The sequence below is a fragment of the Arachis stenosperma genome, chromosome 2 (assembly GCF_014773155.1).
Source record: "Arachis stenosperma cultivar V10309 chromosome 2, arast.V10309.gnm1.PFL2, whole genome shotgun sequence".
In the NCBI taxonomy this organism is placed as follows: Eukaryota; Viridiplantae; Streptophyta; class Magnoliopsida; order Fabales; family Fabaceae; genus Arachis; species Arachis stenosperma.
In genome coordinates, this window is record NC_080378.1 from 57,922,675 (window position 1) to 57,937,962 (window position 15,288).

The following is a 15,288-nucleotide window of genomic DNA, read 5'->3' on the forward strand; positions in this document are numbered from 1 at the left end:
CATCTATAGGAACTTAGAATTTTAGATAGTCTTATTGATTCTCCTAGTTCAGTGTGTTGATTCTTGAACACAGCTACTTTATGAGTCTTGGCCGTGACCCTAAGCACTTTGTTTTCCAGTATTACCACCGGATACATAAATGCCACAGACACATAACTGGGTGAACCTTTTCAGATTGTGACTCAGCTTTGCTAAAAGTCCCCAGTTAGAGGTGTCCAGAGTTCTTAAGCACACTCTTTTGTTTTGGATCACGACTTTAACCACTCAATCTCAAGCTTTTCACTTGGACCTGCATGCCACAAGCACATGGTTAGGGACAGCTTGATTTAGCCGCTTAGGCCTGGATTTTAATTCCTTGGGCCCTCCTATCCATTAATGCTCAAAGCCTTGGATCCTTTTTACCCTTGCCTTTTGGTTTAAAGGACTATTGGCTTTTTCTACTTGCTTTTTCTTTTTCTTTTCTCTCTCTCCTTTTTTTTGCCAATTTTTTTTTCACTGCTTTTTCTTGCTTCAAGAACCAATTTCATGATTTTTCAGATTATCAATGACATATCTCTTTGCTCATCATTCTTTCAAGAGCCAACAACTTTAACATTCATTAACAACAAGATAAAAAATATGCACTGTTCAAGCATTCATTCAGAGAACAAAAAGTATTGCCACCACATCAAAATAATTAAACTAGTTTCAAGATAAAATTTGAAATCCAAGTACTTCTTGTTCTTTTGTAATTAAGCACATTTTTCATGTAAGAGAAGTGAAGGATTCATGGAGTTATTCATAGCTTTAAGACATAGACACTAGACACTAATAATCATGTAGTGAAGACACAAACATAGATAGAACATACAGCATAAAGCCAAAAAATAGAAATTAAATAGACAAGGAGATTAAGGAATGAGTCCACCTTAGTGAGGGTGGCGTCTTCCTCCTCTTGAAAAACTAATGGTGCTCTTGAGCTCCTCTATGTCTTTTCCTTGCCTTTGCTGCTCCTCCCTCATAGCTCTTTGATCTTCTCTAATCTCACGGAGAATGATGGAGTGCTCTTGGTGTTCCACCCTTAATTGGTCCATGTTGTAACTTAAGCTTTCCAAAGAAGTGTTGAGTTGCTCCCAATAATTGTGTGGAGGAAATTGCATCCCTTGAGGCATCTCAGGGATTTCTTGATGAGGGACTTCCTCATGCTCTTTTTGAGTGCCATGAATGGGCTTTCTAGTTTGCTCCATCCTCTTCTTAGTGATGGGCTTGTCCTCTTCAATGAGGATGTCTCCCTCTATGACAATTCCAGCTGAATTGCAAAGGGATCACCTTTTTCTTGGCCACAACTTCATAGAAGTGGTCTTGATGGACCTTTAAAATGAATCTCTCCATCTCCCATGACTCAAAGGTGGAGGCAGTTGCCTTCCCTTTCCTCTTTCAAGAGATTTCTCTGGCCTTAGGTGCCATAAATGGTTATGGAAAAACAAAAACAATGCTTTTACCATACCAAACTTAAAATATTTGCTCGTCCCCGAGCAAAAGAAGAAAGAAAGATGTAGAAGAAGAAGAAAATAGAGGAGATGGAGGATGTATATGGTTCGGCCAAAAGGGGAAGAAGGTGTTTGTGATGTGTGAAAATGAAGGGGTCAAGGGGGGGTATTTATAGGGAGAGTGGCCGAATGGTTTGGGTAGGTTTGGGAGGGAAGAGTTAAGGAAGGGATTGGTGAAGGGTATTTAGGGAAGAGTGTTGTAGAAAGGTGTGAAGAAGAGAGAGAGTGAGTTGAGGTTGGTGGGGATCCTGTGGGATCCACAGATCCTGAAGGGTCAAGGAATTCTTCGTCCCTGCTCCAATTGGGCATTCACAACGCCATAGAGTGCAATTCTGGCATTTAAACGCCAGTCTGCTGCCCTGTTTTGGCGTTTAAACGCCAGTCTGGTGCCCTATTCTGGTGTTTAAACGCCCAGAAAGGTGCCAGATTGGGCGTTTAAACGCCAGTAAGTCCTTCCTCCAAGGTGTGCTGTTTTCAATGATGTTTTTATTTTTTCTTTATTTTTGTAATTGTCTTTGTGACTTCATGATGAGCGGATAATTTATATGCTTTTTGGCATTGTTTTTAGTATATTTTAGTTAGTTTTTATTACACTTTTATTAGTTTTTAGTTAAAATTCACTTTTCTGGGCTTTACTATGAGTTTGTGTGTTTTTCTGTGATTTCAGGTATTTTCTGGCTGAAATTGAGGGACCTGAGCAAAAATCTGATGTAGAGGCTGAAAAGGACTGCAGATGCTGTTGGATTCTGACCTCCCTGCACTCAAAGTCGATTTTCTGGAGCTACAGAAGCCCAATTGGCGCGCTCTCAATTGCGTTGGAAAGTAGACATCCTGAGCTTTCCAGAAATGTATAATAGTCCATACTTTTCTCGAGATTTGATGGCCCAAACCGACGTTGCAAATCAGCTTCAGAATTCCCGGTGGTTAACGCCGGAACTGGCACAAAAATTGGAGTTAAACGCCCAAACTGGCATAAAAGCTGGCGTTTAACTCCAGAAAAAGTCTCTACACATGAAAGTTTCAATGCTCAGCCCAAGCACACACCAAGTGGACACCGGAAGTGGATTTTTACGTCATTTACTCATTTCTGTATACCCTAGGTTACTAGTTCACTATTAATAGGATCTTTTGACATTGTATCTTTACCTCATGACACTTTACACGTTTCTTATTGTATCTTCTACGGCATGAGTCTCTAAACCCCATGGTTGGGGGTGAGGAGCTCTGCTGTGTCTTGATGGATTAATGCAATTACTACTGTTTTTCATTAAATCATGCTTGCTTCCATTCTAAGATATCACTTGTTCCTAAACCTGATGAATGTGATGATCCGTGACACTCATCATCATTCTCAACTATGAATGTGTGCCTGACAACCACCTCCGTTCTACCTTAGATTGAGTAGATATCTCTTGGATTCCTTAATCAGAATCTTCGTGGTATAAACTAGAATTGATGGCGGCATTCAAGAGAATCCGGAAGGTCTAAACCTTGTCTGTGGTATTCTGAGTAGGATTCAAGGATTGAATGACTGTGATGAGATTCAAACTCTTGAGGGCTGGGCATTAGTGATAGACGCAAAAGAATCACTGGATTCTATTCCAACCTGATTGAGAACCGACAGATGATTAGCCGTGCTGTGACAGAGCGCGTTGAACATTTTCACTGAGAGGATGGGAGGTAGCCATTGACAACGGTGAAACCCTACATACAGCTTGCCATGGAAGGAGCCTTGCGTGCTTGAAGAAGAAGACAGTAAGAAAGCAGAGATTCAGAAGATAAAGCATCTCCAAAACCTCAACCTGTTCTCCATTACTGCAAAACAAGTATTTATTTCATGTTCTTCTACTTTTCACAATTAAACCTAAGAATTATTGATATCCTGACTAAGAGTTACAAGATAACCATAGCTTGCGTCAAGCCGACAATCTCCGTGGGATCGACCCTTACTCATGTAAGGTATTACTTGGACGACCCAGTGCACTTGCTGGTTAGTTGTGCGAAATTGCAAAAGTGTGATTGCAATTTCGTGCACCACTTCACATGATCATCAACCTAAAAGAAAACAAAATAATATAGATAAAATTACAATAAAATTGGGTTGCCTCCCAATAAGCGCTTCTTTAATGTCAATAGCCTGATAGTGAGCTCTCATGGTGCCTCACAGATGATCAGAGTATAGTTGAGATCTCTCAACACTAAACTTAGAATTTGAATGTGGGGGCTCTGTTTAACTCTGTACTGGGAGAAGCTCTTCATATGCTTACTCTCTATGGTTACATATGGAGAACCTTAAGTCTTTAGTACAAGGCATTCTTCATTCACATGAAGGATCAACTCTCCTCTGTCAACATCAATAACAGCTCTTGCTGTGGCTCAGAAGGGTCTTCCAAGAATGATGGATTCATCCTCATCCCTCCTAGTGTCTAGGATTATGAAATCAGCAGGGAAGTAAAGGCCTTTAACCTTTACTAGCACGTCCTCTACCTGTCCATAAGCCTTTTTCATGGATTTGTCTGCAATCTCTAATGAGAATTTGGCAGCCTGTACCTCAAAGATTCCCAATTTCTCCATTACAGAGAATGGCATTAAGTTTATACTTGACCCTAGGTCACACAGATCCTTCTCAAAGGTCATGGTGCCTATGGTACAGGGAATTAGGAATTTACCAGGATCTTGTTTCTTTTGAGGTAAATTTTGCTGAACCAATGTATTCAGTTCATTGGTGAGCAAGGGAGGCTCTTCCTCCCAAGTCTCATTACCAAATAGCTTGGCATTCAGCTTCATGATTCCTCTTAAATATTGGGCAACTTGCCCTTCAACAATGTCTTCATCCTTTTCAGAAAATGAATAGTCATCAGAGCTTATGAATGGTAAAAGGAGGTCCAAGGGAATCTCTATGGTCTCTGTATGAGCCTCAGATTCCTTTGGTTCCTCATTAGGGGATTCCGTACTAACCATTGGACTTCCCCTGAGGTCTTCCTCATTGGGATTCACGTCCTCCTCCTCCTCTAAAGTTTCGGATATGTTGATTATATCAATGGCCTTGCACTCTCATTTGGGATTCTCTTCTGTATTGCTTGGGAGAGTGCTAGAAGGAGTTTCAGTAACCCTTTTACTCAGCTGGCCCACTTGTGCCTCCAAATTTCTAATGGAGGATCTTGTTTCAGTCATGAAACTAAGAGTGGCTTTAGATAGATCAGAGACTATGTTTGCTAAACTAGAAGGATTCTGCTCAGAATGATCTGTCTGTTGCTGAAATGATGATGGGAAAAGTTTGCTATTGCTAAACCTATTTCTTCCACCATTGTTATTATTGAAGCCTTGCTTCTGTTGATCCTTCTATAAAAAATTTGGATGATTTTTTCATGAAGGATTATAGGTGTTGCCAAAGGCTTCACCCATGTAATTCACCTTTGCCATTGCAAGGTTCTTAGGATCATAAGCTTCTTCTTCAGAAGATGCTTTTTTAGTACTGTTGGATGCATTTTGCAATTCATTCAGACTCTGAAAGATCATATTGACTTGTTGGGTCAATATTTTGTTCTGAGCCAGTATGGCATTCAGAGCATCAATTTCAAGAACTCCTTTCTTTTGAGGCGTCCCATTAGTCACAGGATTCCTCTCAGAGGTATACATGAACTGGTTATTTGCAACCATTTCAATGAGTTCCTGAGCTTCTGCAGGGATTTTTAGATGAAGAGATCCTCCTGCAGAATAGTCCAATGATATTTTTGACAACTCAGACAAACCATCATAAAATATACATATGATGCTCCATTCTGGAAGTATATCAGTAGGACACCTTTTGATCAGTTGCTTATATCTTTCTCAAGCTTCATAGAGGGATTCACCTTCCTTCTGTCTTAAGGTTTGGATTTCCACTATAAGCTTGCTCATCTTTTGAGGTGGAAAGGATTTAGCCATGAAAGCACTGACCAGCTTATCCCAAGAGTTTAGGCTTTCCTTAATTTGTGAATCCAACCATGTTCTACCTCTGTCTCTTACAGCAAAAGGGAAAAGCATAAGTTTGTAGACTTCAGGATCAACTCCATTGGTCTTAACAGTATCATAGATCTGCAAGAACTCAGTTAAGAACTGATAAGAGTCTTTCGATGGAAGTCCATGAAACCTGCAGTTCTGTTGCAATAGGGAAACTAATTAAGGCTTTAGCTCAAAATTGTTTGCTCCTATGGTAGGGATTGAAATGCTTCTTCCATAGAAGTTGGAAGTTGGTGTAGTAAAATCACCAAGCATCTTCTTTGCATTGTTGTTTAGTTTGGCCATAATTATTTCTTTTGCTGCTTCCTTTTCGATAATTTTAGTGAGGTCCTCTTCAGAGTTTTGCGCTTTAGCTGCTCTTAGCTTCCTCTTCAGAGTCCGTTCAGGTTCAGGATCAGCTTCAACAAGTATGCATTTATCTTTGTTCCTGCTCATATTAAAGACAAGAAAACAAAAAAAATATGGAATCCTCTATGTCACAGTATAGAGATTCCTTGAGATGTCAGAGGAAAATAAGAATAGAAGGATGAGGTAAGAATTCGAACACACAAGAGAGATGGAGTTTGAATTGACAATGGAGGAGGAATGTTAGTGTTTAAATAGAAAAAGATAAAAGAGGGGGGGAGAATTTTCAAAAATAAAGAGAATAAAAAAATAAAATAAATTTTTAAAAAACTGGTTGTGGTTTTGAAAAAGATAAGAAATAGTAAAACAAACAAAAAGTCAATTACTTAGTTGAAAAAGATTTGAAAATCAATTTTAAAAAGATAAGAAGTTAGAAAATATTTTGAAATTAATTTTGAAAAAGATATGATTTAAAAAAGATATGTTTGAAAAGATATGATTGAAATTTATTTTGAAAAAAATTTGAAAAGAAAATTAAAAAGATTTGATTTTTAAACTTAAAATTGATTACTTGATTAGCAAGAAACTAAAAGATATGATTCTAGAATTTAAAGAATTTTGAAAATATGAGGAAAAGATTTGATTTTTGAAAAGTATATGTTTGAAAAGATATGATTTTGAAAAAGATATGATTGAAAATATTTGATTTGAAAAAGATTTGATTTTAAAAAAAATATGAAGATTTGAAAAAGATTTGATTTGAAAACAAAATTCCTCTCCTTGTGTCATCCTGGCGTTAAACGCCCAGGAGCTGCATGTTTTGGGCGTTTAACGCCCAATTGCTGCATGGTTTGGGCGTTTAAACACCCTGCCAGGTACCCTAGCTGGCGTTTAAATGCCAGTTTTCCTTCTTCACTGGGCATTTTGAATGCCCAGCTTTTTCTCTGTAATTCCTCTGCTTTATGTTCTTGGATCTTCATTTTGCTAAATCCTTTATTCAAGAAGATATGTTTTCAATTTTGAAAAACAACAAAATGAGTCAAAACATATAATTCTTGGATCAAAACACAAGATATATGCAAGAACATTATGAACGTCAAGATGAACACCAAGAACAATCTTGAAGATCAAGATGAACATCAAGAACTCAGTTTTCTTAATGAAAGAAAACATGGAGGACACCAAACTTAGAACTTTCTCATGTTTGGGCCATATGAATGCAAGAATGCATATGTAGAACATCATGCAGTGCAAATCAGTAAATCATGAAGATCAAACAAAGCAATTCATCAAGAACGACTTGAAGATCATCAAGAACATGATGCATGTGTTTCAAAAATTGCAAGACAATTAAAATCATGCAATTGACACCAAACTTAAAATTTGGCCCTAGATTCAAACAAGAACCATGAAATATTTTTTAGTTTTTATGATTTTATGAATATTTTTTATTTTTCGAAAATTATATTTGGAAAAATGAAAAAAGAAGAAAATTTTTGAAAGATTTTTTTGAAAACTTTTTGAAAATAAAATAAAGGAAAATTACCTAATCTGAGCAACAAGATGAACCGTCAGTTGTCCAAACTCGAACAATCCCTGGCAATGGCACCAAAAACTTGGTGCACGAAATTGTGATATGTAGGGTTTCACCGGCATCCAATCCTTCATACTCCTTTCCATGGCAAGCTGTATGTAGGGTTTCACCGGCATCAATGGCTACCTCCCATCCTCTCAGTGAAAAAGGTCCTCTACAGTTTCCCGTATGGCTAATCAGCTGTTGGTTCTCGATCATGTAGGAATAGGATTTACTATCCTTTTGCGTCTGTCACCACGCCCTACAGTCACGAGTTTGAAGCTCGTCACAGTCATCCCATCCCAGATTCTACTCGGAATACCATAGACAAGGTTTAGACTTTCCAGATCTCAAGAATGCTGCCAATGGATTCTACCTTATACCACGAAGACACTGATCTCAAGGAGTTGAAGGCTCTGTTGTCAGGAGAGGCAATCAACACGCATGAGTCAGGAGTCTAAGGGATACACGCTCAATCTTAAGTAGAATAAAAGTGGTTGTCAGTCACACGTTCATAGGTGAGAATGATGATGAGTGTCACGGATCATCACATTCATCAGGTTGAAGTGCGAGTGAATATCTTAGAACAAGAATAAGCTCGAATTGAATACAAAATAGTAGTAATTGCATTAATACTCGAGGAACAGCAGAGCTCCACACCTTAATCTATGGTGTGTAGAAACTCCACCGTTGAAAATACATAAGTAGTCTGGAGGTCCAGGCATGGCCGAATTGCCAGCCTCCCCAAATATGAAAATGTATCCAGAATGTTTCTATGATCCGAAGATGAAAATACAATAGTAAAAGGTCCTATTTATAATGAAACTATCTACTAGGGTTTACATAAATAGGTAAATAATGCAGAAATCCACTTTTGGTCCCACTTGGTGTGTGCTTGGGCTGAGCATTGAGCTTTACACGTGTAGAGGCTTCTCTTGGGGTTAAACGCCAGCTTTTATGCCAGTTTGGGTGTTTAACTCCAACTTTTATGCCAATTCTGGTGTTTTAACGCCAGAAAAGGGCAGATAGCTTGTCCCACTTAGTGAACATCTCTGGTGGACATTTCCTCAGCAAAGCCTTATATCTTTCCCATGCTTCATATAGATTTTCAGCATCCAATTGAGTGAATGTCTGCACCTTAGTCTTCAATCTTATGATCCTTTGAGGGGGATAAAATTTGGCAAGAAACTTGCTTACCAAATCATCCAAGTGTTGATGCTCTCCTTTGGAAATGTTTCTAGCCATTGAGTGGCTTTGTCCTTGAGAGAGAATGGGAACAACAGCAGCTTGTATATGTCAGGGTGCACTCCATTGCTTTTAACTGTGTCACAGATCCTCAAGAAAGTGGATAGATGTTGGTTCGGGTCCTCCAATGGTCCTCCTTCAAAAGAGCAATTATTTTGGACGAATGTGATGAGTTGTGGCTTCAGTTCGAAGTTATTTGCATTGACATTAGGGGTAAGAATGCTACTCCCACAATGTCTAGCATTTGCAAATGTATAGGAGGCCAGTACTCTCCTCTGTTGTGGGTTATTGTTGGCCCCTCCTTCTAGCTGATTGAGATTTGATGGATCTCCTTCCATCTCTTGGAATTCCTCCTCAGATTCTTCCTCTCCAACAATGTTCTTCCCTCTTTCAGCTCTTCTTAATCTTCGAAGAGTTCTTTGGTCAATTTCAGAGGGAATAGGAGAATATCTTCCTGTACCTGACATACAAACACACAACAAGAAATACACAGAACCAGAAAACCAATGAAACTTCAATCTATTGCTAGAATGAAGATTTAGTTAGTTTAAGCAAAAATTCAAACAATTAATGGGTCAATTAAAAATTAAAGAAACAGAAAAGAAAAAGTGCTTGATCTAGACCTCCACTTCACTTAATCATTGTCAATCTATTTCAATCCCCGGCAACGGCGCCAAAAACTTGATGTGTGGAAAAGGATCACACAAAACTCACCGACAAGTGTACCGGGTCGCATCAAGTAATAAAACTCACGGGAGTGAGGTCGATCCCATAGGGATTGAAGGATTGAGCAATTTTAGTTTAGTGATTGATTTAGTCAAGAGAATCAAGTATTGGTTGAGTGATTTTGTATTCAACAGAAAGTAAATAGCAGGAAATGTAAAGGGAGAGGGATGAATTGCAGAAATTAAAGAGAATTGAAAGTAAAGGTGCTGAATCTTAAAAAACAAGAAATTAAATGATTGAAACTTAAAGTGCAAGAAATGTAAATTGCAGTAACTTAAAGTGCAAGAAATATAAATTGCTTGAATGGAAAAGGGATTTGAGGACTGGGACTTCAGAATTTAAGCAAGGGAAATTAAATTTCAGCAATTAATAAAGTAGAAGATGAATTGATAGTAACTAGAATTTAAACAGAAAGTGAAAATGTAGTTGCAGCAGTGGTTCAGCAGAAGAACCAGAAGGAAAATTGGATCTCAGGATTCCAGAGACTAGATAGCAAAGTCTAGATCTCAATTGCCTTCCCAGATCCAAGTTCACAAGTAATTAAAGAGAAATTAAAGGTTGCAGCAGTAGAGGAAATTGGATTCAACTCAATTATGCAGTTAGGGAATCAAAGAGATCTTAAATGGAGATTGAGACAGAAATTCCTCAATTCTTCACACCCAAGACTCAAACAAGAAAAGTAAAAATTCTCAAGCAAGAACAAGGAAGAAGAGAGATCAATTCTCCTCCCCAATTCTCTCAGATCTCAGTTCAAAGCTCTCAAAGAAAATGAAGTCTCAAAATGTAAGAATTCAAAAATCAAAAGAAGGTCCTAATTACATCAAACTATCTCCTATTTATACACTTTCTATTCTTGGATTTTGGAATTTGGATGGGCTTTTGATTTGGTGAAGAAATGAATTAAATTGGATTTTTAATCCAATTTTCAGCCCTTGAAAAAGTTGGCTCCAGGAGGCTGCTCTGCTCTTGTGGAGAGCAGAGCAGGGAAATGGTGCATGCGGCCTCATTGCGTGCTCGTGCTGCGTGTGATGGGCGTTCAAGATGCTGCCCTGCCCTTGCGGAGAGCAGGGCAGTGTGCGTGCATGCTTGCCTTCCGTGCGTCCAAGCTGCGCGTGATGCTCCTGGCCGTGCATGCTTGTGTGCGCGCTTGTGTGCTGCCCGTGCCAAGAAATGCTGCTCTGCTCTCCTTGTGGGCAGCGCAGCAAGGCAACGAAGGGTGAGGTCCAAGGTTCGAAACTTGGTGGAGGCACACGCTGCCCCCTTTTCCTTGGTTTTCTTGGCACCAAAGTAACGCCTAGTTCCTTGCTCCTTCATGGTGCTGTGTTCGATTCTTGGGGATTGAAAACAAGCCAATTTTTGCTTGTTTTCCTTGTATTTGACCGCTACTCCTTTCCTCCTCGTTCTTGGGTTCGAAACCCATGAGTAGCACTAGGAGAGCAATTTCCTTTGAATTTTTCTTGAATGAAGCCTGATATTGCTCTTGAGGAGGGCAGGGTAGAATTTTTGCTTCCTTTGGTCCTTGGCATAGAATTGTGCTCCGCTCTTATTGTGGGCAAGGCAGTGATATTTTGGAGGCTTGGTTTATTATGCTGCTCTTTTGGAGAGCAGTGTGCTCTTGTGGAGAGCAGTGTTTGCTTCCTCCTTCTATGTTGCACCACACTTCTCCTTCCATGGCCACACTTCTTAAGCCACGCTTTTCTTCTTTTCTTCCTTTCTTCACCTATAAGAAACCAAAGCAACCAATCAAAGTATCTCCAAACTCATAAGATTTATAATTCATTAAAAATCAATTACTTTTAGCTCAAACCTCATAATTTAGCATCAATTTAATGGTGGTTGTTTGATTTAAAGAAGTCATGCATTTTCATTCCAAATTACTTACTTAGGATGCAAGAAAGTGCATAAAGACTAGTGAAACAAGTGAAATTAGCTTGAAAAATGGGTATATGATGACTTGTCATCACAACACCAAACTTAAATCTTGCTTGTCCCTAAGCAAGCATCAAAACTAAGAGAAAATGAAATGAATAAGAAGAGCAAACATATCCTTATTAGGCATATAGCAGAACTTGATTCATGGAGATTTTATGCAGACAATGATAACTCAGTTATTGGTTGCTGTTACATAATATACACTTTTCCTCAAAGGCTTACTAAACTTGTTGTTGTAAGGTTTACTCTTTACTTGCTCCCTTGCTAACTTTTCTTTTCTCATTTTGCTTAACAAGCTTATTCTTTTATGAAGGCTTGGTGTCCAATGTTGCAGTAGCCTTTGGCTTTATTTTTACTCAACATCTTTCCACCACAGACACATGGCTCACTATTTCCTCCTAGGATCATTGATGCCCAGCATCTCTTTGGATAACTAAATTTTCTGTATCTAAGTTGCTCTTTATTGTGGACTTTCAATTGGCCATCCCAAATCAGTTGATCTAAGTGACCGGGTTTTGAAATACCCCTCAGAATTTACTTGTCCAAGCATATCCTAGTACAAGAACACCACAGGCATGTGTCCTAGGGTCCAAGCTATTGGTGTCCAGCCTTTATTCTTTGTTTTTCTTGCCACATTGGCTTTTTCTTCTTCCTTTTCTTTCTGTTTTATTTTGTTCTCAAGGGATTTTTTTTCTTTACTGATAGGAACCTTTATAACAGCAAGCTAGCTCACACTTCAATGAAAATGACATTATACAGCAATTATTTAATGAGTTATGCATTTAATCAAACACATACACCACCATTAACTTCCATTCTAACTTATGCAACATTGGATATTTACTTTCTAATTCAAATATTTCTCTTTTTTTCAAGCAGATGGGAAAACAAAACAGAATTCAAGCTAAGTGATGTATGACAAGCACTTATGCAATTAAGCATTCTTAACAAACAATTCCACTTGCAACTAGATAAACACTTTAGCAGGACATACAATGGTTTCCAGATTCAAAACACTTCACAGTAACAAGGATTAAGTTTAGATACAACCTTTGAAGCTGCAGCCCTTTGATTTTTCCTTCTGTTGTGTTCTCTTTGAGTTAAGATACATAATATCTTCAATTGTTGACTCATGTCCTGCATAATTCTCAAAAGTTGCTTGCTTCTCAAGCCCTTAAGTGCATGGTTAGTATGCATAAATTGAGTGTGGCTCTTGGATTTATTTTAGTGTGGGAACACCAAACTTAGTTGCTTGCCACTGCCTTTGATGCAACAAGTTAACCATATGTGAAACCTTGTGTCCTTGCTAAAGGTTATGGAATTAAAGCTAGAAAGCAGTTAAATAGTTGGATAATTTGTTTGATTGCTTGGAGCTAGCATTATGCAAGAGGTGAGAATGTGCTTTTAAATGAGATTTTTTGTGGAACACCAAACTTAGAATCTTTCATTCTCCCTTAAATTGTTTTGGTGTGTAACACCAAACTTAGCTCCTTGCAATGCATACCAATTATTCAACATTTTTATTGAAAAAGTCATGAAAAGAAAACTATCTCAGGTTAGGTTGCCTCCCAACAAGCACTTCTTTATTGTCATTAGCTTGACATCCTCCATTCTGCTGATCATGAAAATTGAAAATCACGGTGCCTTAGCTTGTCTTTCTTCACCGTGAACTTCCTTCCGGTTTCCTCTTTGATGACCTCTATGAGTTCCTGTGGAAGGATCTTAGTCACAATGTAGTGATCAGATAGTTGTGGGGACACCTTCATGGTTTGAATGTTTATCATTACTCTATCCCCTAGTGAAAATTTCTCAGTGGGGATCTTTTGATCTTCTTTAATTCTATCCTCTGTCTCTCCTTGTAAGACTTCCTTGTTGTGTTTTTCTTGGCTGGTACTTTGTTTGTCCAAGGTTTTCTTACTTTCCTCTATGATCTTTTTCCATCCTTCCTTCGTTTTTGAAAACAAATTTGGGTGTGCCTTAAGGCACACCAAACTTAGAAGTCTGACATATGCTTTAAAACAATGTATGCATGCATCAAGTATGAAAGTTCAAAATCATGCTTAGGTAATCATAGCTTATTGAATAAAAGAAAAGACAGGAATCTTAAATCATGGGTTGCCTCCCATGAAGCGCTCTTTTATTGTCACTAGCTTGACATTGAACTCCCTTTAGGGTGGTTGATGCTGGTGATGTCTCAACTTGTCCCCTCTCACTGTAATCTTTCTCTGTGTGCCTTGATGCTCAATTTCAATGTGCTCAAGAGAAAGTACTTGGTTGACATTGTAATGATCTTCTGTTCCCAGCTGTTGATATATTAATTGCACCTTGTCACCTTTGGAAAATCCTTCAGTTGGGATTTTTTTATTCTTCCACCCTTTGTAAGCCTTCTTCTTATTTTTCTTCTTTTTCTTTTTTGTTGACTTTTCTCCCTTGACAGTGACTTGAGTTGTGATACCTCCCTTTTTGTTTATCATCCCGGCTTCTTTTTGAATTCCTTCCCCTCCTTGCACCTGCTCATTCTTCTGTTTCACTGTGTTGTTGGTTGCTTGCCTTGGAAGATAGTCACTATTTGTCTTGCTTGTTTCTTCATTACTTTTTGCTTCTGGAAACACTTTCAAGGTGATGCTTTCCTCATGCATCCTGAGGGTTAGCTCTCCCTGCTCTATATCTACAATGGCTCTAGCAGTGGCCAAAAAGGGTTGACCAAGTATGATGGAGTCATTCTCATTCTCTACTGAATCTAGGATCACAAAGTCTGCAGGAAAGATGAACTTGTCAACCTTAACTAAAAGGTTTTCAATCAATCCTTTAGGATATACCACTGATTGGTCCACCAATTCCAAGGAAATCTGTATTGGTTTCACCTCTCCTATGCCAAGCTTTTTCACTAAAGAAGATGGAATTAGATTTATACTTGCTCCTAAGTCACACATCCCCTTGTTGATGAATAGACTTCCAATAGTGCAAGGTAGGAAGAAACCTCCAAGATCTTCGAGCTTGGGAGGGAGCCCTTTTCTGATTAGTGCACTGCATTCTTCACTGAGCATTACAGTCTCCTTCTCCTTCCAACTCCTTTTCTTATTGATGAGCTCCTTTAAGAACTTGGCATATAGAGGCATTTGCTCCAATGCCTCAGCCAAGGGTATGTTGATCTCTAGCTTCTTGAAAGTCTCAAGGAATTTGTGGAAATATTGATCCTTTGCTTCTTTTTGGAATCTCTGTGGATAAGGTAGTGGAGGTGTAAGACTCTTCTCCACTTGCTACTGTGTTGGATTTGGTTCTTCCATGATCTGCTTTCCCTTCTTCAAATTCTATGGTTGGTTGTTCTCTTCTGTGAGCTTTTCTAGGACATTTTTGCTTGTTATGTCCTTGTTGTTAGCTCCATCTTTCTCTGTTGGCTCTTTGTCATTCGCCATAAGTTTCTTGGTTGTCCCTTGGTTGCCGTCCACCAACGTCTTTCCACTCCTTAGTTGCACAGCTTTGCACTCTTCTTTTGGATTAGGAACGGTGTCACTTGGTAGTGAGCTTGAAGGTCTTTCAATAGAAATCTGCTTGGAAATTTGTCCAATCTGCCTTTCTAGGCTCTTCATGGAAGCTTCTTGGTTTTTTGTTGTTAATTCTTGGTTCTTCATCATCTTCTCCATGAGCATCTCCAGATTAGTAATTGTTCCGGGGGTTACCTGAAACGTGTAGCTCGGTCGTCTGGAGATGCCCGAGGTGGGGGTCAGGGACCCGAGCTTGATGTGTTGGCGGTTGGTGGTTGTACCTGCAATGACACTCCGATGCTTAAGTTAGCATGGGTCCAAGCAGATATGTGTAGAATGTGGAATGTGTGTCATACCTGGGTGCTCCAGTGTATTTATAGTAGTTGGCTGTGATCTTCCCTGGATAAGATATTCTTATCTTATCTTATCTTTCGGGAGTTTTATCCCTATC